We start from the raw sequence: 27,852 nt of genomic DNA on the forward strand, positions 1-27,852 counted from the left end.
GTAGGTGCTCCAAGAAAATGCGTTAATCGGCATGCAGCACTGTAGATGTGCACGTATGCACTCGCGAAAGAGAGAGGATGCTTGTGTTGAGAAAGAGAGAGGATGCTTGTGTTGCTGAGCTCGTTCTTGCACAGCGGGGAGATGTGAGGTAGGTTGGGGCTACCTCATAACTCCCTGCTGTGAGGCCGCCAGATGGGGAAAAAGAGGAAACCGCCTAAGTCTGGTGGTACTTTTCATAATTCCATCAATTTTGATGAAATCCCCAACACCCTGGCTGAAATGCAGACCCAAACTATGACAGAGCTGTACAGTAGTTTATAGGTGGTTGTCGACATATTACCAGCAATTTGAACCAGAAATGTGAATTTTTGGTTCATCACTCCATAAGACCTGCTGCCACTGATTTTCAGTCCAGTTCTTGTGTAATTTGGCATCCCTCTGCCTTTTCTCCCTGTTCCCTTCCTTAATAATGGCTTCTTAACAGCCACCCTTCACTGACACCATGAGATGAGGCTTTGGTGAACACTAGATGGATCAACTGAAGGACCAAGTGCATCTTTCAGGTTCTGTGTCAGGTGTTTGCTGATTTTTTTTTGACATGACTTTCAGGTACTGTTCCTCCACTGCAGATAGACTTTTCAGCCTGTCCCCTTTTTTCTGTCTTCTACTTTTCCAATCCAAAGAAATCAGAGGAAATGGTGTGTTTCTGTGACAGGTTGCTAGTAACAAAGTACCTAAAGATAAAATTTAAAATTGGTTCTTTGCTAAGTTGTGTGTTTTGTATTGTATTTGAAAAAAAAAAAAAGTTCTCTCTTCCTCTTATGTTTAATATAACCACACTACAGATGGACAAGCGCTTGTTTTTATGCGTTGTCGTTAGCAACAATGACTGTAAAACCACTGGTATCCGCTTGTTTATCTTCCACATAAACCTTTCACAATAAAGGTCAAGATCCTGTTGAGACTTTTCAAAATAAACTGAATCACGTGAAAGATGCAGAGTGTTTACGGATGAGAAGTAAAAAAGAGCTAAAAAATAAACCTTAGACTCAAACGTTAGAACAGGCTTTTCCCCGCAGCACGCCATGTAATAAATACTCACAAAGAAACGGCGGCCGTTACAACTTATGTCTAAAAATGTATCGTTTCATGCTTTGGTTAAAACACTCGACTCCAGGTACACGATGCCCAGCTGGAAACACTTTACGCAAGTCGAGCTGCCCGAGATTCACAGAATTTACAGAAAATGTTAAATTTTTGTGATTTATATCGTTATCGGGACGATAGATGTCTTATATCGGGATATGAGATTTTGGTCATATCGCACAGCCCTATGATCAGGTACAAGGACTGGACTGAAAATGGGTGAAAAAGCAGTCAATGTCCAAAGAAAAACTTTAAATGACCTTCAGAAAGTCTAAAGAAAGGAAGAAGAAGAACATCTGGCTCAGTACAGAACGGAGGAGAGGCTCAAGACTTATTCACAGATAATCAATCAAATTAATCAAGCTTCATCTCGAAGCAGCCTCCTGGCTGTAAGAGCGTCTCGTTTTTGTCTCATTAACTGTCTGGTGGCGCTCACAGTAGTTTGCTGTGACGGGGTCCTCGAGGCACTGTAAAAATCAGTCCTTTGATTTTTCTGGAAATCGACAGTGCTCCTTATAATCCGGTCCGCCTTATGTCTCTACCAGCTTTGCACATCTACAGACTGAAATCTTTGCCCATTCTTCTTTGCAAAACAGCTCCAGCTCAGTCAGATTAGATGGACAGCGTTTGTGAGCAGCAGTTTTCAGATCTTGCCACAGATTCTCGATTGGATTTAGATCTGGACTTTGACTGGGCCGTTCTAACACATGGATATGTTTTGTTTTAAACCATCCCATTGTTGCCCTGGCTTTATGTTTAGGGTCGTTGTCCTGCTGGAAGGTGAACCTCCGCCCCAGTCTCAAGTCTTTTACAGACTCCAAGAGGTTTTCTTCCTAGATTGCCCTGTATTTGGCTCCATCCATCTTCCCATCAACTCTGACCAGCTTCCCTGTCCCTGCTGAAGAGAAGCACCCCCAGAGCATGATGCTGCCACCACCATATCTGACAGTGGGGATCTTGTGTTCAGAGTGATGTGCAGTGTTAGTTTTCCACACACAGCATTTTGCATTTTGAACAAAAAGTTCCATTTTGGTCTCATCTGACCAGAGCACCTTCTTCCACATGTTTGCTGTGTCCCCCACATGGCTTGTGGCAAACTGCAAACAGGACTTCTTATGGTTTTCTGTTAACAATGGCTTTCTTCTTGCCACTCTTCCATAAAGGCCAACTTTGTGCAGTGCACGACTAATAGTTGTCCTATGGACAGATTCCCCCACCTGAGCTGTAGATCTCTGCAGCTCGTCCAGAGTCACCATGGGCCTCTTGGCTGCATTTCTGATCAGCGCTCTCCTTGTTCGGCCTGTGAGTTTAGGTGGACGGCCTTGTCTTGGTAGGTTTACAGTTGTGCCATACTCCTTTCATTTCTGAATGATGGCTTGAACAGTGCTCCATGGGATGTTCAAGGCTTGGGAAATCTTTTTGTAGCCTAAGCCTGCTTTAAATGTCTCAATAACTTTATCCCTGACCTGTCTGCTGTGTTCTTTGGACTTCATGGTGTTGTTGCTCCCAATATTCTCTTAGACAACCTCTGAGGCCGTCACAGAGCAGCTGTATTTGTACTGACATTAGATCACACACAGGTGCACTCTATTTAGTCATTAGCACTCATCAGGTAATGTTTATCGGCAACTGACTGCACTCAGACCAAAGGGGCTGAATAATTACACACACCCCACTTACGCATACATAACGCATCCAGAACTACATAATAATAATAATAATAATAAAAAAAAAACAAATAAAAAAATGCACATCCCATGTTTATCCCATGTTATTCCAGGCTGAGTTTATGCATTTATGCTTATTTGTTTATAAAATATTATAAGCTGGTCTGAGGTCATTTGTTACTAAAGAAAAACAAACAAACAAACAAACACTGTGTCATTATTTAATCCACTAAAACTAAGACACAATGCAGAAGCAGTGTGTGAAAACTAAGTGCACCTTCACTGGTGTAGCATCTGCCCTAGAAATAATGAACTCAAATTAAACTGTTTAATCATCTCTATGTGCTAAAGGCTCATTTTAATGCAGCATTAATCATGTTCCTTTAACAGTGCTGCATTTGACCTCGTCTCTGATTGCAGCAGGCGGCACTCATCATGTTGTGTGGAAGAAGACTTCAGCTGAACAACAACACATGACATATTACACCAAAGTTAACAAAAACTAAGCCAAATGCGTTTTCGGTATTTTAAAAAAATGTAATTATTCTGATTGTTTACCTATTTTTTTAGACACATTTGTTTTATTTATATAAAAATAATTTCAAACAGCTGCCTGCAAATATGCGTCTGTGAACGATCCATTGTGGGTGATTTTTTTTTTTTGACCTTGCATCTGTGTGTAAGGACCAACCACAACCATCTAAAATCTTTGCATGTTATTTTATGTTCTATGTAAGAATATACACAGCATACCCTGATGATCAGCTTCAAGGGTTCTCAGTGTAGGATGGATCAGTCTGTCATGCTGAAATATAGACACTTACAATAGAACCCACTAGAAACCAATTATTTTAGCCTAGTTCCTTAAATCTATGGCATTTTCCCCATGCTGACTGATATGCTGCTCAGTGTCTTTTGCTGTCTGCTTTTAAATCAGATGTCACTCTGAACATAAACACAAGCTACAGCAGCCCAGCTGTCTTAGCTGAGTACAAGGATACATTTACTCTCTTTGTGTAAAATATTGTGATGATTTCACATTATATTAGGCAGGCAGCTGCCCAAATTAAACCGTGACTATTAGCAGTTTGGTTATTTTGAACGCCTCGGCTGGAAAAAATTCAAAATGGTTTGTAAGGTTGGCCACAGCTCTGTATGTAAAGGGGAGTTAGAAGATTGCTTCATATTTTAAGATTGATTAAGATTAATTAAAATTTTTAATTGTTTTATTTTACATTTAACCTTTTACACTGCATCGAGTTGCTGCCATGTGATTGGCTGAGTGTGCATCGTTCTTTGTTTCAAAATGGACTTAATGCTTGGTTGAACATACAGTCATGTTTGTCTAGTTGTGATGTTTATCTCCTTTAGATTTATTTTTTATTTTCATGATGAAAAATGGTTTGTTGGTTCATACCTATGAAGTTACAGTGTTTCTGAAAAGCCTAAAAAGATTAATTGTTACCATAGTAAACTTCAAAACAGACTTTATTATATGATATAGTTATAAAATAGGATAAAAATTGACTTCAGCATAATATAAAATGTGTTTTTACGATACCTGATTTTTAGCACTATGTATGCATTGGTCAACTTTCAGATCTATGAAGTTCAGCTAAGTTATCAATGTTTTCATTTTTAGTTTCCATGTGCATTTAGATCGGCCGATGCACGGCTGATTCTCTGCTGTGTGATCTGTTTCTAGCTGTGCTGATGCTAGCAGGACTAAAGCTGATCAAGCAGCAGTAAATATGTGAAGCAAGGCTGAAGGATACACTCATAAAATGAACAGAATCATAAGAATATAACAGCACGAGCACTGCAAATGCAACTAAAACATGTTGACATCAAATGGTATGTTATTTGAAATCTATATGAAATAATGATCCAATATTTTTTTATTTATTAATAAAATTAATATATATATTTTTTTATTTGTTTGATTTATTAATTTTATTTTTTCCACAATTGTCTAAATCAGTCTGTCTGTGGACTGGTACAGCTGAAAAGCCGAAGCAGCCAGTTCCTCTTCTTCTTCTTTGGTTTTTTCTCTGGCACAGTCTTAGCTTCAGTTTTGACTTCAGCTGAATGTCTGTCGGCACTGGGAGCTTGGTGGTTGCCTAGGCGACTGAATGTCATCTCTGTTTTGTTTTTAATTCAGTTTCACTGGTGAAACTAAGAAACAACAGGCTGTAGAGGAACACGTTAACAGAGCTTTACTAACTCTTACTGTCATATCCAGTGTGGACAAATCTGTATAGATTTATATGAATATATTAATCATTCATGTGAATAATGCAAGTATGCAAACTAAAAATCACAGGAGAGCTCATGAGACCACAAACACTGATGAGGTCCAGTTCAGAGAAACAGATTTTCTGGGGGGTATTTTGTGCAAGATTGATGGTTATTCTACATTTTAATATTTTTAATGATAACATTATCACACTCCTTTTTTAACAAATGTAAATTAAATGTTTCAGTCTGGATGGAATTCAATTTAAATTGTGTAAAAGTATTTTTTAAGCATGTTTTATTATTATTATTATTAACCCTGGTTAATGTAGCAGTTTGAGGAAAAATCCCACTGCAGACGCTCTGGTGCTGTCTCAGGATCATTAATTGTTTTTGCAATATGTGTGGAAATAAAAGTTGATCACATGTTTAGCAAAATGTTTGCACCTGGAGATAAGACCAAAGTATATGAAAAACATCTTTCCAGTGACTTTCAGGTAGAATTTATGACACGTGTAGTTTTTTTTTTCTTTCAAAACTGTATATTTGCTGTTAAAATGGAACAAATAAAGCCCGACCCATATAGCCCGCAGACGTGTGGTCTTGAAGCTACATTTCACATTAGTTCTCCCTCAAAGTGCATTCAGAAAAAAAACCCACTTGTGATAAACCACAGCAAACCCGGAGACATTTTCAAGCTTTTCAGTATGCTTTATTGAGGCACACGGTTGCTGAATACACATGAACGGCTGCCCCATCCTAGCTTCCAGCCAACACATCCACAACACCAACAACTCAGACAGCGCAAAGCCTTTTAAGTTGGCGAGGCGTGATAGCAAATGCAGCGCAGGTACATCCATCTCACCTGCAGCAGCATCGCAGACCACGCCTCCCTGCCACACCACTCTTTCCTCATAGTTGCTCGCCATCGTTGCTCTCAGAGGGCTGAAGGTCCCCACCAAAGTGCACAGGTAACTGCCCTTTACATTTCACGACAATGATCCTGTTAGTGAGAAGCCTGCCTTCATACTGGCACCTGGGTTTCCTGGCTCCCTGATGCTTTAGCATACATTTAATTATGCGAAACGTTGCGCTACTATACGTCATGCGGCTAATTTCATCATACGTCCCATCACCTCTACAAATGGATTCGACCTTTGCTGGAATGCTGAGGATGAATGTGTTGGTTTCCTTACAACTGTTGTCAGTTTTGTAGATATTCCTATTTGATATTTCTGTGTCACACTGCTTTTCAGTCATGTTAGCATCTACATGCTGTCTTATAAACTTTTCATGAGGGGTTTCTTCAGGTCGGTTCTTGCTTGGTTGAAAATTGTTCACTTTGGAAAATCCGGTGGCAAAGAGCAGCACGAGCATCATGCAGACAAACAGTGTCTTCATTGTCTCCTGGAGAAGAAAACACATGGACATTTTTTCACATTAAGAATTTGGTAGATACATCCTTTTGGATCCTGAAGCTCAGTAAGTCGTCTTTGTGAGCTGCAAACACACAAGACAAGAGGACTGATAGACCTTTTTCTTTAAATGAAAGAAGTAGTTTTATTTATAGTTTTCTTTTTTATTTATTTATAATCTTATATATAATTTTGTTCTCTGTTTATTTTTCAACTGTTAGGATGATTGAAAACTATCAAGCTTTATAAATATCCTAAACAAGCCTAATCTGGACAGACTCCTGGAAGCAGATTCAGGCGAGATGATGTCATTTTCAACTGGAAAAAGAAGCTTTGAAAAGCTGAAGTAGTTGTCTTTAAATGTTTAGATATTTAACCTTGTTGTATTACTTTATATTTTATATTCATCGTATTAAGACATCAAGATATTTGTTTTTGCCTTAAAATTTTGTGTTTTAATTTGTACTTTTTGTCTTCTTTTTTTTTTTTTTACTTGATGTGATTTGGATAAATATATATTTATATCTACTGATATATTGAGAGTTTTTCTCTGGGTTTCACAAACCCATTTTATAGATAAAAGTCCAGGTCATAATAGATCTGGTTCATTAAGAACAAAGTTTAAATCCTATTTAATATAAATGCCTTTCTGCACTCAGGTATTCTTTCCTGTCATATGTTTCAGTGTGCTCTGTAGTAACAATGACACACTGCAAAATAAAAATAAAACAGAACTCAAGACACAGTGGATTTTCCTCCAATTTGTATCTGTTTATGTGTAATTTATAGGATTTTTTATTTCAAGCTTTTCCAAATTAAGACACTCACCTTTTTTTTTCCTTTACTAATGAGCAGTCGGCTGATTAACCTGCAGTGGTTCAGGTACAAGTTGGTTGTCTGGAACAGCAGGTGATGAAGATGTCGTGAATAGTCTGTGGTTAATGTATATAGTGGGTTCATTATATAACTGGATAGGCAACATCTGACAGTCAGTTTAAATAAGATCTTTTTGTATTTGAACACAAATCAGCAAAAACAGGTCTCTCACCGTGCAAGCATACAGCTTACATAAGTTTAGTATGCTCACCGAATCCAGTGTTTAGTGTAGCAGCAGAATTATCACAGTTTTTGGAGATGTTCAACGTGAGCCTGCTGCCCAGCTTTAAAAGGAAAATCATTTTAAATTCTACATAATAAGTTCTTACCAAAAGAGGAATGCAGACGGAGATGAGCAGAGATCTCTTCCAGTGCAGTTCAGATGCTGATGCTGTGAGTTATAGTTCACTTTTGTCACAGAGGAACAAAGTGTGTTTGGATCTGGACACTTTGATTTTTATACTTCTGATCAGCACCACCTCAAATAATCCTTTGCATCCACACCTACATCACTAGCCCACCACTTCTAGGAAACTTTAACACTTCTCTGCTTGTGACTCAGAAAGATAATGCAAATATGATGACCACTGACCACAAGAACCTGCATGTAGATGCAGCCTGTTTTTCCACATCTGGCTTTAGAAAAACAATTAATGCACAAACAAATAGATTTAAAATAAAAAGACGTGTTGGTATATTTTGACCTTTCAAATAAACTATTAACACTTTGTTCTGCCTTTTATAACTTAAATGGGATATTATAGTTGTAAACTGCCCTAGAGCTCCCTCTAGTGGCTGCTTTGTGATATGGGTTCGGTTACTTTGGGAAAGGAAAAATGAGAACGTGAAGAAGAAATAAAAGATGGCGGAAAGTGATACCGTAATGTTATTGTTCTAAGCTAATACGGACCTTAAAATGTTGTTGCCTTGGACAAGATATGTCTGTAAGTATGAGTGTCGATAAAATAATTATTATCTTTTGTTTTGTGTAAAAATGGTTCGATAATTTGTACATTTGAAAGTTTTATCTTGTTAGCTTGTAGTAAGAGCGTAACAAGCTAGTTTTCAATGTTAGTTAGCTAATACAGTATTTTGTACTTTCAGTTTTACGATGGTCAAAGAGAAGGCAATGGTCAGAGGCCATTCTTCAATAAATCAGCGCAAAAAGGAAATAAGTCTGGTTATTGGAGCATCGTTATCTCGCTGTCTAGCTGGTGAAACTAAGAGACTCAGGGCGAGGACAGCATACACTTCTTTTTTCCCCTTTTTTAAGTATATTTTTTGGCAAATAAAGTGAGTGTATTGACAATTTGCAGTTAAAATGTTGGACAATCTTTTTATTTTTGTTTTATTACCAGTTGGTAGTAATCATTTCATATGAGGATTTAAATGGATGTATAACAAAACAAGACAAAGGATAAAAGAATATTTAAAAGTATATTTAATGAAGCTGATCGAACAACAGTGCAATATGTCATGATGACAGGAAGTCTGACCCTCAGATCCCAGGTCTGCCTTCTAGTATATAAAACAATCATCTTTCTTGTGGGGAAGGAGCCGGAGTTAGAGCAGGAAGTTACACCATATTGAGATTGTTGGGCTAGCCTCAATGCCAGTGTTGGACTCTCCAGTTTCCTTGAAGGAGGTTTGTGTCACGGTTCTGGGTGTTTCTGACCCAGCTTTTTGAGTTCTTGTGTTTTTATATTATGGTTTATGTTTTGAGTCCTTTGTTGTACTGTGTTTGTTATTTCCCTAGGTTTCAGTTATGGTTATCATAGGTTTAGTTCTTAGTTCTTGTAATATGGCTTCACTGTGTTCCATGTTGTGTCTACTGTGCCTTTCTGTACCATGTTTCAGGTCCCTATGTTCTGTCTCCCCAGTTGCTGTTAAGTTTACATGTTTAGAGTTCAGTCAGTGTGTTTCCTGTTTTACTTTGAAGGTCCATCTCTCATGTGAGTGTTTCTAGTTTTGCTTCCCTTGTCTCGTCCAGCCTGATTACTCCCAGCTGTGCTCTCCTTCTGTGTCTCATTCCCTCGTTATCCCTCTGTGTATTTAAGCCCTGTGTTTCTCTTTGTCAGTGTCGTGATCTCCCTCATGGCTGTTTTTCCCCTGTGTGTCAGTTTATCTATGTCCCAGTTTAGTTTTGTTATATTTTTTGTGCCATTCTGCAATGAAGCAGCTTTTTCAGTTTACCGTATTTTCTGGACTACAAAGCGCACCTGAATATTAGCCACACAAGCTAAAATCAGGGGAAAATCCTGTTTTGTACATATATTAGCCACACCTGACTAAAAGCCGCAGGTGTTTCAATGTTGACTTATCATATCTAAGAGAATATGCACAAAGGGAATTGTCAGGAAAGAGATGGCTGTTTGGAGACACACCCCTTTTATTAATATTTTGAAAAACAAGTTATGGGTACATATTTGCATAACTTTTTAGGTATATGTACAAGTACCTGTAATTACAAGTACAAAACATGTACTGTGCTTCATAAATGAGTAACAAATGTAGTACATAACAATAACCTACAGCACACCAGAAAAATAGATTCGGACTACCTTTTAGGCTCAGGTGCAGTGACACGGCTTTAACAAGAAGAAACGTCAGTCATTCACCACCATCTTTCTCTTCTTCCTGCACTAAAACCACCAAAGTCCTCTTCTCCAGTGTCGGATACGAACAGGCTCAGGATGGCTTGGTGGTGAGTTGGATCAGGTGGTGGAGAGATACAGGACAGGCCTGACATACACAAACATATAGTGAAGGTGCAGAGGCTCAGATCTGTTACACTGTTAAGTCCCAGCTCAGTGTCCATATTTAGATGTAACAGTGCTATATAGAAACTTTACCTGATAACTTGTATGAGTAATGTTTTCATCTCAGGCATGTAAATTTCATTTGTGAATATATTTTTAATACTTGTACAACAGATTTTTGAGTGTTAAATAGAAAATATATGCTGAAACTGAAGTGATGGGTAGCACTCTTCAGTTCACCCCTGCTCTCGAAACAATGTAGGTGGTCCAATTAACATATTTATATTTTTTCATTTGCTTTTGCTGTTTCACTTGCAAAATATTTCCAGTGTGACATTTGATCAGGTCTTGTAAACCTTGTCGTTAACCACGCAGTCACTCCCAGGCTGCTGCACTGATCACCGGATCTTAGTGTGAAATGGAAAATAGAAGAAGTAGAGATGTGGGTGTTCCTATTTACAGTGGGGCAAAAAAGTATTTAGTCAGCCACCGATTGTGCAAGTTCCCCCACTTAAAATGATGACAGAGGTCAGTAATTTGCACCAGAGGTACACTTCAACTGTGAGAGACAGAATGTGAAAAAAAAATCCATGAATTCACATGGTAGGATTTGTAAAGAATTTATTCGTAAATCAGGGTGGAAATGTCATCATTTTAAGTGGGGGAACTTGCACAATCGGTGGCTGACTAAATACTTTTTTGCCCCACTGTACATATTTTTATTTTCTGTTTCTTTAGCCAAACATGTTATTTGATCAGAGCACCTGCCTGTACACCTGCTGTTAACCAAGCAGTTATTTTCAAGCTGCTACACTGATCACAAAATCATGACATATGAATGACAGGAAGTGTCCAGTGTCACGTACCGATATTAATGACAACAATGATGGGTCAAAGCAACATATGATGAACATTTATTACGATATCATGATAAATGTAATGCAGTGGGATAACTTCTACAGTTATTATGTTAGTGATGATGCCTCTTTGCTTTTCATTTATTCACAGCTTTGTGGTGTACGATGGAGTGTCAGGGCCACATTAAGATGATAACCTGCCACGGCTGCTGTACTTCTACAACACGACTTGTGTCGATGATTTAGTGAAGCAAACTGATCAGCTGTCTTATTGTGTCTCTTGTGTGTTTGGTTTTGTGTTTTCAATGAACTGAAAGCCCTCTTTAATGCACGAGGGTGTGACCATCCACATCCTCTCATCTGTCCAGTGTCAGCCATTCATTTTGTGCAAATGGTCAAGTCTTCCAAGTGTGCGTGCTTTTCCTTCTTTCCAGCTTTTTGCACCATAACTTTATTGTCCTGATACTGATCATCACACCGTGTATGTGCGCTAAAACAGCAATCATTTCACTGCTCAGGTTACAAAACGTCATTAGATGCTGTGTGGCCGTACAAGATAGACTTTGGTTAGCAACAACTCTCTGAGGCCTCAACTATGAAGCAGAAGGCGCTAACATCAAGGGTCAAGTTATCCTTTGAACCTAATCTGCTCCAGAGCAAATCATGTTCCAAATGTGAGATCAACAGGTACAAAATCACCACCTACTAACCAGTAAGACCAAAAAGAACAAAATAAAATCCCCGATCCTGGAAGATCCCTCAGACCGCTTCGTGCAGAGAGTAGGAAGGTGTAAAATTTTTCAGCTGAGTCTGACGTCTTTGTCTTTCCATGATTAGCAACGATAATGAATATAGATTCTCTACAACAACTTTACTGTTTTGGAAGTATTAATATATTATCCTAAAGCAGGACACCTGCACTGTAATTAATGACCTCACATCACATGTTTAAATTACGCTTTTACATTTAACCTTTTAATCAGACCAACAAAAAGCTCATACTCAATTTTAGCTGCAGTCATTGTGACACTGATGATAAAACTTGTGTAAAATTGCAAAACTGTAAAAAGAAGTAACACTTCAAAATAACATACTAAAGTTTAATAGGCTATAAGGAGCACACTCTGAGCCCTGAGCAGTGTTGTGCTAATAAGAGAAGGTTTGTGTGTGCAGTGAAACAGTAAGTTTTGTATTTCATAATTTATTGATATGTTTGATCCTTTCTGACCTACGTTAATGAAGCCATTAGAGCACCATGTCTGCTTTAATAGTTCTGTAGTTTGATGCTTGAGTCATTGCAGACTTGTTGAAACTCCCTCACCTGTCAAAGCAGCGTCTTTGTTATTCGCGTCCAGCAGATGGCAGTGTTTCACTGTCATATGACGACTGTCTGAAGCTTCAACTGGATTATTCTAGTATATAATCCAGTTCTCTGTGCTAATGAAAGTGTGTCCTTAATAAATGTACTTCATAAGAAAGTGTGTTCACAAGTGCACAGAACACATTAGGGCACAGGTCAATGATTGATTTTACAATTGTATTGTCAGATCTATGGACACTCTCGGATACTTGGATACTCAGGTGATTAGAGGAGCAGAGATGATCAGCTGATCAGGATTTGGTGGTGAGTTGGATCAGGTGGTGGAGAGATACAGGACAGGCCTGACATACACAAACATATAGTGAAGGTGCAGAGGCTCAGATCTGTGACATTGTTAAGTCCCAGCTCAGTGTCCATATTTAGATGTAACAGTGCTATATAGAAACTTTACCTGATAACTTGTATGAGTAATGTTTTCATCTCAGGCATGTAAATTTCATTTGTGAATATATTTTTAATACTTGTACGACAGATTTTTGAGTGTTAAATAGAAAATATATGCTGAAACTGAAGTGATGGGTAGCACTCTTTAGTTCACCCCTGCTCTCGAAACAATGTAGGTGGTCCAATTAACATATTTACATTTTTTCATTTGCTTTTGCTGTTTCACTTGCAAAATATTTCCAGTGTGACATTTGATCAGGTCTTGTAAACCTTGTTAACCAAGCAGTCACTCCCAGGCTGCTGTTCTGATCACCGGATCTTAACTTAATTGTCACAGTGCACTCAGAACAAAACAGCCATGCAGAGATATGAGTCACAGTGACACTAAAACTGATGAAGACAGTCGTCGTTAGAACCAGCAAACTGAATGAACTAAAAAAAGAATCTAAATTCAACTGGTCTAAAATATCAGGATCTCAGTGTTAGGTCCATATTTTTGAAGTAGAAGCTTTTACTGGTTTTACTTAAGAAAAAGAAATAATAAGGAATTTGTCCAGTTTAACAGCTTTGTCCTGTCAGTAAACACAGATTCTTTCTTTGCACTGAATGGGACAGCATATATTTTCACTGCTTTTGGCATAATGACAATAAAAGATAAATAAAAGATAGTTTCAAAGTCTGACCTGCAAAGCCCGTCCACTCAGTGTCCTCCTCAGTCATGCTGGTTGCATGATTGCTGTAGACGTGCTAAACTACTGTGACCCTATTAATTGAACTGAGCTCACACTGCAATAACTAATCAGTGATGTGGTAGTTTAAGTACTTCATTACCAAATTGTATAAATGAAGTACATCAGAAGATGTTGGGGAAGAAGGACTTTACCGGGTGGGCCTGGACCCCCGAGGCCTGTCCCTGTGCCGACCTCGTCTGAGTCTAATAGATTTATAAGATAGAGCTCATCAAAAGACTAAGATATGAATATAAACATGATATTTGTCAGTTTAATTTAATGTTAAGTTGAACTGGAGTTAACCAGAAACCTTTACTCTTCCAACTCCTCTACTTTGTCTAACAGTTAGCTTAGCTTAGCCTAGCTTCCTCCTGCATGGAGGAGCAGTTTTCTTTGGGTTTCTCATGTTTGTTGTTCTTGCGTGTAAAAGCAGTCATCTTTCATCACTTCTGATTGGTGAGCATGACTAGTACACAATAAAGAGACCTTCAGTTTTAACACTCTATTTCAAACCTGGATCAGACACTTTGCAAAACACGGAGGCTAATTGCAGTTTTTGCAAATTGCTAATTGTATGGTTTCAAATTGCAATTTTGATTTTAAGTCGACTAATTGTTCAGACTTGCTCTGGGGCCTGTCTGAAGTATTAAATTGACATATATTTGTCTCCACACCTACGTAGGAGAACTTTTTTGTAAGTGTGAAATGGAAAATAGAAGAAGTAGAGATGTGGGTGTTCCTATTTACATATTTTTATTTTCTGTTTCTTTAGCCAAACATGTTATTTGATCAGAGCACCTGCCTGTACACCTGCTGTTAACCAAGCAGTTATTTTCAAGCTGCTACACTGATCACAAAATCATGACATATGAATGACAGGAAGTGTCCAGTGTCACGTACCGATATTAATGACAACAATGATGGGTCAAAGCAACATACGGTGAACATTTATTACGATATCATGATAAATGTAATGCAGTGGGATAACTTCTACAGTTATTATGTTAGTGATGATGCCTCTTTGCTTTTCATTTATTCACAGCTTTATGGTGTACGATGGAGTGTCAGGGCCACATTAAGATGATAACCTGCCACGGCTGCTGTACTTCTACAACACGACTTGTGTCGATGATTTAGTGAAGCAAACTGATCAGCTGTCTTATTGTGTGTTTTGTGTGTTTGGTTTTGTGTTTTCAATGAACTGAAAGCCCTCTTTAATGCACGAGGGTGTGACCATCCACATCCTCTCATCTGTCCAGTGTCAGCCATTCATTTTGTGCAAATGGTCAAGTCTTCCAAGTGTGCGTGCTTTTCCTTCTTTCCAGCTTTTTGCACCATAACTTTATTGTCCTGATACTGATCATCACACCGTGTATGTGCGCTAAAACAGCAATCATTTCACTGCTCAGGTTACAAAACGTCATTAGATGCTGCGTGGCCGTACAAGATAGATTTTGGTTAGCAACAACTCTCTGAGGCCTCAACTATGAAGCAGAACGCGCTAACATCAAAGGTCAAGTTATCCTTTGAACCTAATCTGCTCCAGAGCAAATCATGTTCCAAATGTGAGATCAACAGGTACAAAATCACCACCTACTAACCAGTAAGACCAAAAAGAACAAAATAAAATCCCCGATCCTGGAAGATCCCTCAGACCGCTTCGTGCAGAGAGTAGGAAGGTGTAAAATTTTTCAGCAGAGTCTGATGTCTTTGTCTTTCCATGATTAGCAACGATAATGAATATAGATTCTCTACAACAACTTTACTGTTTTGGAAGTATTAATATATTATCCTAAAGCAGGACACCTGCACTGTAATTAATGACCTCACATCACATGTTTAAATTACACTTTTACATTTAACCTTTTAATCAGACCAACAAAAAGCTCATACTCAATTTTAGCCGCAGTCATTGTGACACTGATGATAAAACTTGTGTAAAATTGCAAAACTGTAAAAAGAAATTTAAAAAAAAATTATTTTAAAAAAAGCATTTTTGTAGCTCAATGTTGAAACTACAGTTAACTTCACTGGTTGGATGTAACACTTCAAAATAACATGCTAAAGTTTAATAGTCTATAAGGAATACACTCAGAGCCCTGGGCAGTGTTGTGCTAATAAGAGAAGGTTTGTGTGTGCAGTGAAACAGTAAGTTTTGTGTTTTATAATTTATTGATTTTCTATTATCCTTTCTGACCTACGTTAATGAAGCCATTAGAGCACCATGTCCGCTCTAATAGTTCTGTAGTTTGATGCTTGAGTCATTGCAAACTTGTTGAAACTCCCTCACCTGTCAAAGCAGCGTCTTTGTTATTCGCGTCCAGCAGATGGCAGTGTTTCACTGTCATATGACGACTGTCTGAAGCTTCAACTGGATTATTCATTTAAATTAGATCGTTTTATAGAATAGTTTGTGTTCGCAATTGTTGCTATGCGACAGTGGGGAGGAAAAACTCCCTTTTAACAGGAATATCTAGACATGAGTAATTATTGCAGTGGGGCACTATCTGTGCTTTTCATAAGAAATATTAGGAACAACAAAACTGAGGATCAGGGCTCCATTTAACTCCAGTGTCCAGTGGCATTTTAAGAGAGTGAATACCGAGGCTAAATGTGTTTGTAAAGCAAAAGCACTTTGTTAGCCTTTACAGAGCAAAGCTATGGATCAATGTGCAGTGAAGAAAAATCGAGGTAGCCAGTCTGTCCTTTCCTAACCAATCACAGAGCTCCTTACATTGCACCATGTGGCTAATTTGCATTTTACTGATATTCCTGGGCTGCTGTCAATCATTTTGTCTTTATATTACAACAGAGAGCATTTACCTTTAACCTGTTTAATTCATACTGAGTATTTAAAAAAAAATGTATTGTCATAATAAATTCTGCCTCACTGAAACACCATTTTACATTAGCACCTGACTTGTCACTGATATCACTGCATGAGCAGCTTTTAGGGGAAAAGGGGAAGCTACATTTAAAAGCTTTACTATCTGGAGTTTTTGTATCCCGCCCATCTGCTCATAGCAGATGGCTAACCCTTCCCTGAGCCTGTATCTGCTGGAGGTTTCTTCCTGTTAAAAGCGTGTTCTTTCTTCCCACTGTCACCAAGTGCTTGCTCAAAAGTGATCATTTGATTGTAGAGGTTGTGTATTTATGTTGTACTCACTGGCCTGCATAATGCAGGGTGAATACTTATTTTGCTGTAATATTATCTTAGAAAAACCTGGTTGACAAAAATTTACACATTATAGAAATATAAAGCTAACATGGCCACCACTTCTGCTACTTTTACCACAAATAATTTCCTGAAGCACAGTAAGTCTCTCTGTTACCGACTGTTAGAAACCCAGCTCATATTTGGAGACAGTGGCTTGTAGCCTCCTAAAGGAGAGAGAAGGACGTTTGATTTTCCCCGTGTGTCTGTTCCTCTCCGTCTGTCTTTTATGCGCTCGCTGTCTCTCACTTATTTTTGTTGTGAAATGTATGAATTTGTAACCGTGTTAAGAAATGACATCAACTGAATGCAAGCAAAACTTCCAACAACAGTCAAGTATTGCTTCACTGTAAACCTGCAACCTCTGAACAAAGATCCACAAAGTTCCTTTTCCAGGACGTCTTTTTAATTCAGGAAAGTCTTCAGTTTTCATGTCTTGAATTTTCTTTTATTATAGTTATTAAAATGTACTGAAGATCGACCGATGAGCTAAAAGTCAAAGCAGAAGAGAGGACTTCTAGCTTTTTACTTTGTCTTGCCTTGTTTTAACGCTGTGAAAGCGCAGTGCAGAAAGAAAAACTGTAAACTTTGTAGTGAAATAAGCACAAGCAGCAGGTTTTACAGTTATTTACTGTTAATTATACAGTGACTCTGCTGTAATTCTATTGCAAAGTGCATTTTATAGCAACTCATAACTCAGATGTTTTTCTTTACTTTTGTGGGGTTTTGTTTGATTGTTTGTTTCCAGTATAGGTTTTCGAATAGAAGGGGAGGGATGTGGTTGTTAAACTGTTGCTTTGTGGAGCGGTGACACTGATGACTAGGACGGTGTTGTAAGAGGTGTAGCATAAAAAGAAGTCACAGAGGAATCCGTGTCCTTTTTCTTTCTGCTGCCTCCACAGGTCTGTTCTTTCTGCATGACCTGCACACAGGTCAGTCTTTGGACTCGTCATTTTAATTTTCTATAATGTTTTGCTTGAGCATGTCCTGCTTTTCTGTAATGTTATTTCTGCACTTTTAGCAGTTCTTCTTGAGGGAAAGAGAAAGATCTAAAAATCGTATACGTTATATATGTTAAATAACATGTGTAGTGCTCACATGTAATGCAGATGTTAGCTTTGATCTAACTTCCAATAAATCCTGATTGGATGTTGTTAGCGTTAGCACTTGTGTTTGCTTCTACACGTTAATAGGAGATGCCCATATAACCAGGCTCTGCATTATGAATTCACTGTTACCATTTACCAGCTTCAGAGAATTTCACTCAGCAAAGACGTCTTTACCAACTGGTGCTGCAGACGAGCGCCTCCTGATTGAACAACTGGAACCAACCACTCATAAGTCAAGGAAAAAATGAAGGTAATCTTTAAAAATGGTGCTACAAATGCTGGGTAAAACAGAAGAAGATGTTTCTAATTAAATACTAACATTTATGAGATGAGGTTTATTCTACTGCGTAATTGCGCAGCATTAACTAAACATTTCCAATAATGTTTTTTACTGGAACTCAACAAGCTCTTAAACACAGATTTGGGAAAGTTGATCATGTCCTGAGATTTCTAATGTTTTCTAATGATGTTTTTCTTCCTCAGGGAATCACGAGGGTTCAGTGTTCCTGCTTGCTGCTGCTTCTGCTCTCTGCTGCTGTGCTCGCACAAACCTTTGAGTTCAAAAGGAACACATCCTTCCAGAGGGGTCAAAAACGTGCAATGACATGATGTAAAGATTAACAAAGAAAATACATGCAAGGCAATAAATACTTTCCTGAAAGAGAAGGTGGCATTAGGGATGCAACGATACCAATTTTTTCAAACCGATACGATACCGATACTTGGATCTGAGTACTTGCCGATACAGAGTACAAAAACCGATACTTCTACCACACACACACACAAATGCAATGAATTGGAAGACAGGTTTTATTTTATTCTCTGCCGATAAAAAATAAAATCTTAATAAAAATGACCACAAAAAAATTTCAAGTGAAAAATAAGCACTTCTGTTAAATTATTGCAGAGTCTCCACATTGTAATTTTACAAAATACCACTGAACTATTGGCACTGTCTCGAGCTTTCAGAATAATAAATAAACACTTCTGTTTGGAATAAAATAAATACCAATTAGGTTTGAGAATAAAATAAACTTTTAAATTATTGCAGAGTGTCCATATTGTAAACAAACAAACAAAATAACTAAAGTATTTGGCATTGACGAACAAACTCCTCATCTGCCCGTGGATCATCAGTCCACTGCGCCGTTAAACCAAGAACTGACATCGCGCACACACACTGCTTGTCTTTACCTCTTCAGAAAGTTTTGGCACCATTAACTCCCTGATTTTCCACGACCGGCATTGGCTGGTCATCCAGAGCGATAAAATGAGTCAGAGCCTCTTTTATTTTAACTGCCCGTGGATTTTCTACAGCAGCCTCCAGTTTCTCTTTTTTATCTGAAGCCGCCAGTCTCACTCGCCTAACCCTGTGCCTGTTTAGCGCGGGATGTCCCCCTAGTGGCCAATCTAAAAAACTACAACAGAAATGACAAGCCACCCTCTGATTAATGAAATAAGTTAGTATCTGTTCATGGTATCGGTTAACTTTTACGAGTATGAGTACACACACATTTTACAGTATCGGCCCCGATACCTGATACCAGTATCGGTATCGGTGCATCCCTAGGTGGCATCAATTAAGGCTCTGTGTGAAGACAAAAAAAATGACACCATCTCCCACACGTGTGACGTCATTGACTGTAAGAGGACGAGTGAGGAACCTTGCAAATACAAAAATCTAGACCTCAAAGATAAAAAGGTGACAATAAAATGTGAAAGTGGCCTGTCGGTGCACCTGGAGAAAGCTAAGCATCAGGGCTTTTAAAGGCTGCTGCTGCAATTAAATCTCTCTCTCTTAATGAAGCAGATATAACAACCACATTATAGGTAAAACTGCAGTTATGGGAGTTTGTACGCAGTGGTTATTTTTTAAACTTTTAAGTAGGGGCAGGTGCTTTTGAAACATTTATGCAATTACATTAAATGTAAATACATGCTTTATGAAGTACAAATACTTGTATCTTCCACTACAGGTGACTTGAAAAATATGAGAAAAGAATTATATGCCTTGGTAATTTCCTGCATATTAAAGCTGATATCAATGAAAATAGGTAGCCATAAAATCCATAATAAGATTTGGTAATCCATAATAATGGGTTTTACTTCACTTCTTCTCAGCAGAGCTGAGCAGAAGCAGCTTAGATCGACTTTCCAGAATGGGAAGGGCTCTGGACATCTGTCCTCCTGAACACTGAGCATGTCTGACCAGAAATGTTTGTTTGAAGCAGTTGTTTAATCATTTGTGAAATCTCAGGATAGTTTGTGTTTTTCCTTGTGTGTTAAATAAAGAGTTAAAATATGTTGTGTGTAATAAATACAATAAAAACAATTGCATAAGTGTTGCTGTTTTGCTGAGGAAGAATATTGTAGTCGTGGTAAGCCAATCACATGACCACTTTAAGATGACAAAGCAACAAGGTGATATATACCAGTTTTTAAATTGTGTTGATAATTCAATTCAATTTTATTTATATAGCAGCAAATCACAACAGCAGTCGCCTCAAGGTGCTTTATATTGTATAGTAGATCATACAATAATAGATACAGAGAAAAACCCAACAATCATATGAACCCCTAATGAGCAAGCAGTTTGGCAAACAGTGGGAAGAATATGGCCACGTAAAACCAGAATCATGATAAACAATATATACGTGGCGTTTTTTCCTCAGTAGTTTCGTCACGTTTCATGTCTAAGGACAGTGCTAGCAAGCACTTTCTGCTTATGACCAAGAAAACCCCCAACCAAACAAAACGACAAAAAACAGCCCGTTTGTTTTGGTGGAAACATGCACCATGTCAGCCAATCAAAAAAATGATATGGCAACATGACATTTGGTTGTTTAGGAAGAGGGGGGAGTTTTAGGGGTGATGGCGAGAGAGGGAGAGAGCAGAAAAAGAGAGAGAGCGAGTTTTGAGATGTGAGAGATTTGTGACGTTCAGCGTGTTTGGAGTGTGTAGTTAGTGTGTAGTGTTGTGGATAGTTTTGTGTTGTGTGTCAGAACAATGAGGCGACTGTTGTCTCCAGGTAGAAACAGGAGTGACACACCTGCTGCTGTCAGACCTGCAGGTATCAGGCTGTGATGTTCTCCTTTATAGCGGACAAAAATTATTTTTTGGAGTGGCACAAATAATTTGTGTGGCGTCTTATTGAAGAACAGCTGATTGTTCTGTAAATGGTTATTTAAAAAAGGGTAAAGGGTAAATGGCTGCAAATAACTTTGTTTGCAAATAACTTTGTTTGCAAAACTTGTGCATATGATTTTAAAATTGACAATTTATATTTGCATTTAAAGTTATGAAATATGATTCATTAAACATGTTTGTAGTTTTTACAGTAAAAAATATAACTTTCTACTCAGATTTATGTTTTTTGTCCGATTTTAGATCAGTTGTGTTAATACAGTATATCAAAATGATAACATAACTGTAAATTCAGACACGTGAGGTTGTGCTGAAAAGAATGATACCAAACAAGGAAAAGTAAATAGTTTTTAAAGGTGAAATGTAGAGGAAACAAATAGCCAATTATACCCTGGACACCAAAGGGTTAAACATTTTACTAACTCTTTTGAAGAAGTAACTAGTAACTATAATTAATTACTTTTTCAAAGTAACTTGCCCAACACTGCCCCTAACCTGTTGGGCCTGCTCCCTTCTAGCTTTTAAGCCCAGCAAGCAGCACTGGATTACCTACCTAATTGTTGCTTAGTTACATTGCTTTTGTCTTTGCTTTTGTCACTAGATGACGAGAAGATGAGCCAAAAGTGTGGTGCAGTTCACAGTCAAGTGTTATTTAATTCTACTTGAACAAGTTATAATTCACATCTGTCAGAGAGGAACAAATAAACACTCGGCTGTGGGCACTTTTTTACAATTCAACAGCTTCACCTCAAACTGTCATTTCATCAATGTCTACGTCACTGGTGCACAAGTTCTAAGAAACTTTGCACTTCTGTTTTCATGTTTCAAAAATATACTGCATGCGTGCATGCAGATGCAGTCTGCTATTCATAACTGGCTTTACAGGGAAAAAAGTGTTTGCAGAGTAAAGAGAACTTAGTGTTTGGTATTATTGTCATGCTGAAAAATCAAGCTGTTAGCAGTCACATGCTTTCCAGATGGAGCAGCAAAATCTGATAGATGGAAATATGATCACAGAAAAGTACTATTTTGACCAGGTCTACAAGACCACTGGCTGGAGTTCAGCCCCAAACCATGACAGAGCCCCCATCTTGCTTTGCAGATGTCAGTAGACACTCACTGTTTACTTTACACTCCTTTGTGCATACTGACGACGCTTTCAACCAGAAACATTAAATGTGGAATTCATCTGAAGAACAGTTGCTCAAGACCAGTATAAAATAACATGCTTTACAAGAAATTCTGGCAGCTTAGACTCAAAATATAAAGCAATCACGTGCGGTTTTTTTTATCTCTGTAATTCCTTTTTTTTTTTTTTTTTTTTTTTTTTTTTTTTTTTTTTTTTTTTTTTATGTCGCTTTTTCTGGGGGAAAGAAAAGGGAGAAAGAAAGAGGGAAAGAAAGACAGTTGAGAAGAGGGACGGGGGAGAAGGGCAAAAACAAAAACCAACAGAATAAGCAGAAGAAAAAAAATAAATAAATAAAAAAATAAATACATATATCGATCACCTGGATCACCTGTTGAGAAAGAAAAAAGAAAACAAGCAGAAGAAAACGAGAGTAATACAATAAACCACATCACAATGATATATGGGAATATGACAGTAACTACTAAATATTAAACATTATTGTGCAGCACGTAAGATCGACAGCACAGTGTGCATTGAGGTAGGAGCCAAAAAGGGTGTAGTTTGTGTGTGTGATCACCCGTGCTGTACACCTGTGAGCATGGACGCGCTTGTTTTCTTAAAGGTTCCCTCATGTAATGATCTGCTAGAGGTGTGGGGGGCCACTGCCCCGTCCTCCAGGGCATGAAGCAGGTATGGAGGAGATCAAAACTCCAGACATCCAGAGGCCCCAGAACACAAGAGACCAAGGAAGACCAAACAGAGGGGCAGCCGCGCCACTGTCCCAGAAAGAGCTGAGGAGAGTCCCCAGATGAGGGGTCACCCAGCAGCCACGGAGCAGAAGCCAGGGGGGGCTGCAGAGTGACGTGCCCGTGAGCTCCGCGGCAAGCCAGCTGTGCCTGAGTGACCGAGCCCCAGGCCGAGAGGCCGGGGGCACCCCACCTCCGAGGTGGCCCAAGCGAGCCCCAGGCTCCAGGCCCCGATAAGCAGCCGCCAAGGAGTGAGCCGGTGTGTACCCGGACGCCCACCCCCGGACACAAAGAACCACCAACGCACCGATGTCTGAGGGAGTCCGCCCCCGGCAGGGGAAGTGGTGGGGGGAGATAGGCCTCCAAACCTTGGAGGGCCTGAGCTGTCCTCAGAGAGGTGGCATCTGATACCCAACCTGACATATAGACACAGACATACAGGCACACACAGATACAAACATCCATTCCCACCCTCATGCTCTCATATGCACTTACTCCACACTCAACCAACGTGGAGACAGACATAAAGAGACGCTGTACACACAATCACACTCCCCAAGCGTACTCTACGAACCGGGTCTAGGTACCCTTGCCCCTGGAGGGGGGAACCGCACCCAGACCCAGGTTGTGTTACCCTTTTCCCTGCGGTGGGGAGAAGCAGACCGCCCCGACTCCGCAGCAGCAGGGAGGCCCCACATTCCGGATCCCAGTCGGACGGCCAACTCCTCCTCCTAGCCCCCCTGCTCCAGCAGGAAGCAGAGAACGAGGGTGAGAGAAGACTCCTAACCTCCCTCCACCCGCTCATTGTAGTGTTGATGTATGTGTGTTCTAAGGTGCATTTAAAACCCAGGAGGGCATGGAGCTACCTGCCAGAGAGCAGCAGGTAAGCGCATAGTCCCTCCTGCTAGCCCTCAATGTCTACGTGTATTTAAAATTGAGAGGTGGGCAACGACGCCGGGGGTGAGGTGTACACCCTGATGGTAATTGGGATTCCGTGTAGCGTGCCCACCCCCAAGATCCTATATGTATGTGTAATGAGAGTGTGAGTAATGTGAATGTCTAAGTTGCGGGATAAAATTGAGGCAGAGGCAGCCAGAAGGGGACAGAGGGGGGGGGGGGGTTACCTCCTCTGCACCCTGGTGACACACCCCTACTCCAAGGCCCTGCATGTGTGGGTGGTTGTGGTGGAGCGGGAAGAGGGAGGCAGCTGGAGATGGGGAGGGAAGGAAGGGAGGGGCAAGTGACCCCTCCCTGGGGCCAGCTCCCCCGCTGACCCCAGTAGGCACCCCCATACTCCGCGACCCGCCAGGGAAGGGGGGCCCAGGCCCATCCGAACCGGGGACCAGTGCAGCGGCGCCGCCCGGCCCCACAGAGCCCGGGGCAGTCCACCCAACCCCACAACAGAGAAAACTACACCCACCCCATCATCCACTCATCTTCCAGACTACATAAGACAATAGACGCCCAGGCTGAGATCTTCCTCCACCTCTCCTGTATCTCCCCCTCTTGCAGAGAGAGTTCCTGAGAGAGGAAAGCTCCTGCAAGATGTGACAACCCCCCCCCCACCAGTTGAAGAGCCCCCCAGGTGGCTCGGCGCACCGGCGGCACCCTGCGCCAGTGGCGGGCCCCCATATACCCACCGGCCCACAACCCCGGCAACACACCAACCAGGACCCAGGCCCCCGAGGCCCGGCCAGGGCCCCAGGCCAGAGCCGGAGCGCCCCCAGAACCTCACGCCCGTCCCGGACCCACCCAGGGGCAGCCAGGCTACCAGGTCAGTAACCCCCGTCCGTCAGCACAGACCCTCCCCTAGCCCCGCTGCACGTAGCCACGAGGAAGCCGTCACCCAAGAGCCAACAGAGCCCCTAATTGGCCATGACCGCTACCCCGGGTTGAGCCCCCCAAGGAAGATGCTCCCGGGGAACCGCCTGACGCCCTAAGCCCGACCCTACCCCCACACCAATCACAACAGTGAAGGCGAGACCAAAATATGACCCCCCACCCCCACTAGGTGATGGAGGTGATCAAAGGAGTCCAGAGCAATTGATCTGATGTGGTGGCAGAGGCTGTATCAAGACTAATGTAATCTAATAGATAATTTCTATATTGGTTAGAATTAAGATTGTTTTTATTTTTCCAGTTCATGAGGACTGTTTTCTTGGCTATGCATAGGGCAGTGAAAACCATATGGGCTATATTCTTTTCTGAAGTGACATTATCTAAGCTGCCCAACAAACACACTAAGGGGGAAGTTGGAATGTTACATTTCAGACACTTTGATAAGTCTTCACATATCTCGCGCCAAAACTTCTGAACTGGTGGACAGAACCAAAGAGCGTGGATATAATTGTCCGGTGAATTGGTTTGGCAGTGTGAGCAGTTGTTGGTAGATGCAAAGCCCATCTTGAACATCCGATGACCTGTATAGTGCACTCTATGTAGTATTTTGTATTGAATTAATTGAAGACTGGGATTTCTGATTAGATGAAAGGTTTTTAAGCAAATCTGAGACCAGAAGTTTTGGTCTAAGTTAACTGATAAATCCGCTTCCCATTTTGCAATAGGAAGTGATATTGATTCATCTGTTTTAGAAAGCATTCTGTACATTTTGGATAGTAATTTGGGGGTTTTAAGAGTAAAAAATTGAACCACACTTGGTGGTGTTTGTAGTTCAACTTGACCCAGTTTAAATTTCTTTTTTATTATGGATTTAATTTGTTGATATTCTAAAAATCTTTTCTTGTTGATCCCATATTGTGTAACTAGTCTGTCAAATGAAATAAATTCTGTTCCTTCTAGTATATGTTCTACATATTTGATTCCTTTACCATTCCAATCTGAAAAGTTTATCATATTATTGTTTTGTAATATGTCAGGGTTGTTCCAGATAGGTGTACGTTTGCATGGGATTAATGAAGACTCCGTCAATTTTAGAAACTCCCACCATGCTGTCAGAGAAGAGCTGATGTTGATGCTTTTGAAGCATTCATGTCGTTGGATGTTTGAGCTGATAAATGGTAGATCTGAAATCTCTAGATTATTGCAAAGTGCTTGTTCTACATCTAGCCAAGGTTCATCTAAGAGGGTATGTTTTAGCCATCCTGAGATAAACTGAAGCCTGTTGGCTAAGAAGTAGTGCTGAAAGTTCGGTAGTTCTAATCCTCCTTTATCCTTGGTTTTTTGTAGTGTTTTTAAGCTTATACGTGGGGGCTTATTTTTCCAAAGGAATTTGGACATATATGAATCTAGAGATCTGAACCAATCTTGCGGCGGTTTAGTTGGGATCATTGAGAATAAATAATTTATTTTTGGTAATACCATCATTTTTATAGCAGCAACCCTTCCCATGAGTGATATGGGTAGACATTTCCATCTAGCCAGATCACCTTCTACTTTCTTTAAAAGTGGGGTATGGTTTAATTTAGTTAGATCTGCAAGCTTGGGAGAAACATTAATACCTAAATATTTTATATTTCCCGATTGCAGTGGAGTAGAAGAGGAATTATGGAAGCAGCAATTAATAGGAAGGACTGTAGATTTTGACCAGTTAATTGAGTAATCTGATATTCTTGCAAAAGAGTTTATCAATTCAATCACCCCAGAGATATTGGTTTGTGAATTTTGGAGAAAGAGTAACACATCATCAGCATAAAGGCTGATTTTATGTTCTACGTTCTTGCATTTTATGCCCTTAATTGCTGAATTCTGTCTAATTGCTGCTGCTAGTGGTTCGATAAAAATTGCAAACAGTGAAGGGGAGAGTGGGCATCCCTGCCTGGTGCCCCTCAGGAGACATAAGCTGGAGGATGTCTGGTCATTTGTTCTGACACAAGCTGTTGGGGAATTATATAATATTTTTAACCAGTTGATGAAAGAAGATCCAAAACCAAATTTGTGTAAAGTTGCAAATAGAAATTTCCAGTTAACTCTGTCAAACGCTTTTTCTGCATCTAAGGAAAATATTGTAGTTTCAAGGTTTTTACTGTATGAGTAGTCTATCAAATTAAGTAATCTACGTGTATTTGTTGATGAGTGCCTACCTTTTATGAAACCAGTTTGGTCAGGATGAATTAAGAGGGGGGTTATTTTCTCTAGTCTCTTCGAGAGAGCTTTGCAGATTATTTTGAGGTCTACATTAATAAGGGATATTGGACGATAGCTTGAGGGATATACAGGGTCTTTGCCTGGTTTTAGCAGGAGATTAATGTTTGCAGAATTCATATTTGATGGAAGTCTGCCCTTTTCTTTGATTTCTAACAACGTTCTGTAAAAAACTGGTGCTAGAATCGTCCAGAATTCTTTGTAGAATTCTGCAGGAAAGCCGTCTGGACCTGGAGCCTTATTATTGGACATATTTATCAGGGCTTCCTGGAGTTCACCTGATGTCAGTGGCGAATCCAGTGCCATTGCTTGAGAGTCTAATAATTTTGGGAGAGTTATGTTGTCTAAAAATTGATCAATTTCCTTTTTAGATGGGTTTATTTGTGGTGAATACAACGTTTTATAGAAATCCCTGAAAATGTTGTTTATTTGTTTCGGTTCATATATTGTGTTCCCAGATGAATCTTGAACAGCACATATAGTTGTTTTTTCTTTATTTATTTTTAACTGGTTTGCTAGAAATTTACCGGATTTATTACTATGTTCATAATTTTGTAAGCGTAGTCTTTGTACTAAGAATTTTGTTTTTCTATCAATTATCTCATTTAATTCTAGTTTTGTTTTGCGTATTTTGTTCAATGTTTCCTGATCTTGGTGGGACGTGTAGGCTTCTTCTAGTGATTTGATGTTTTTTTCTAATTCCTGAATATTTTTGTTTTCTTTTTTCTTTTTATGTGATGAGAAAGAAATTATTTTACCTCTCATCACAGCTTTCCCTGCTTCCCATAAAACAGAAGCTGATGTTCCGGGAGTGTCATTAAAGTCTAAATATGAAGTCCACTCTTTTTTAAAATATTTAATAAAGTCTTCATCTTTAAGCAGTGATGTATTAAATCTCCAGTTTTTACTTGGCATAGTATTATTCTTGTGCATTAGTGTTAAAGATACAGGAGCATGA

General features: G+C 39.6%; 1 long non-coding RNA gene across 1 annotated transcript in view; it reads left to right on the plus strand.

Moving 5' to 3' along the window:
* Positions 1 to 22,231, plus strand: part of LOC146492252 (uncharacterized) — a 90,468-nt gene extending 68,237 nt beyond the window's left edge. The window contains exons 4-5 of the long non-coding RNA XR_014872380.1: positions 11,107 to 18,024; positions 18,258 to 22,231. This is a non-coding gene — a long non-coding RNA (uncharacterized LOC146492252). The remainder of the gene's footprint in view (positions 1 to 11,106; positions 18,025 to 18,257) is intronic.
* The last annotated feature ends 5,621 nt before the right edge of the window (positions 22,232 to 27,852 follow it).

The sequence above is a fragment of the Neolamprologus multifasciatus genome, chromosome 23, assembly GCF_963576455.1.
Source record: "Neolamprologus multifasciatus chromosome 23, fNeoMul1.2, whole genome shotgun sequence".
Lineage (NCBI taxonomy): Eukaryota > Metazoa > Chordata > Actinopteri > Cichliformes > Cichlidae > Neolamprologus > Neolamprologus multifasciatus.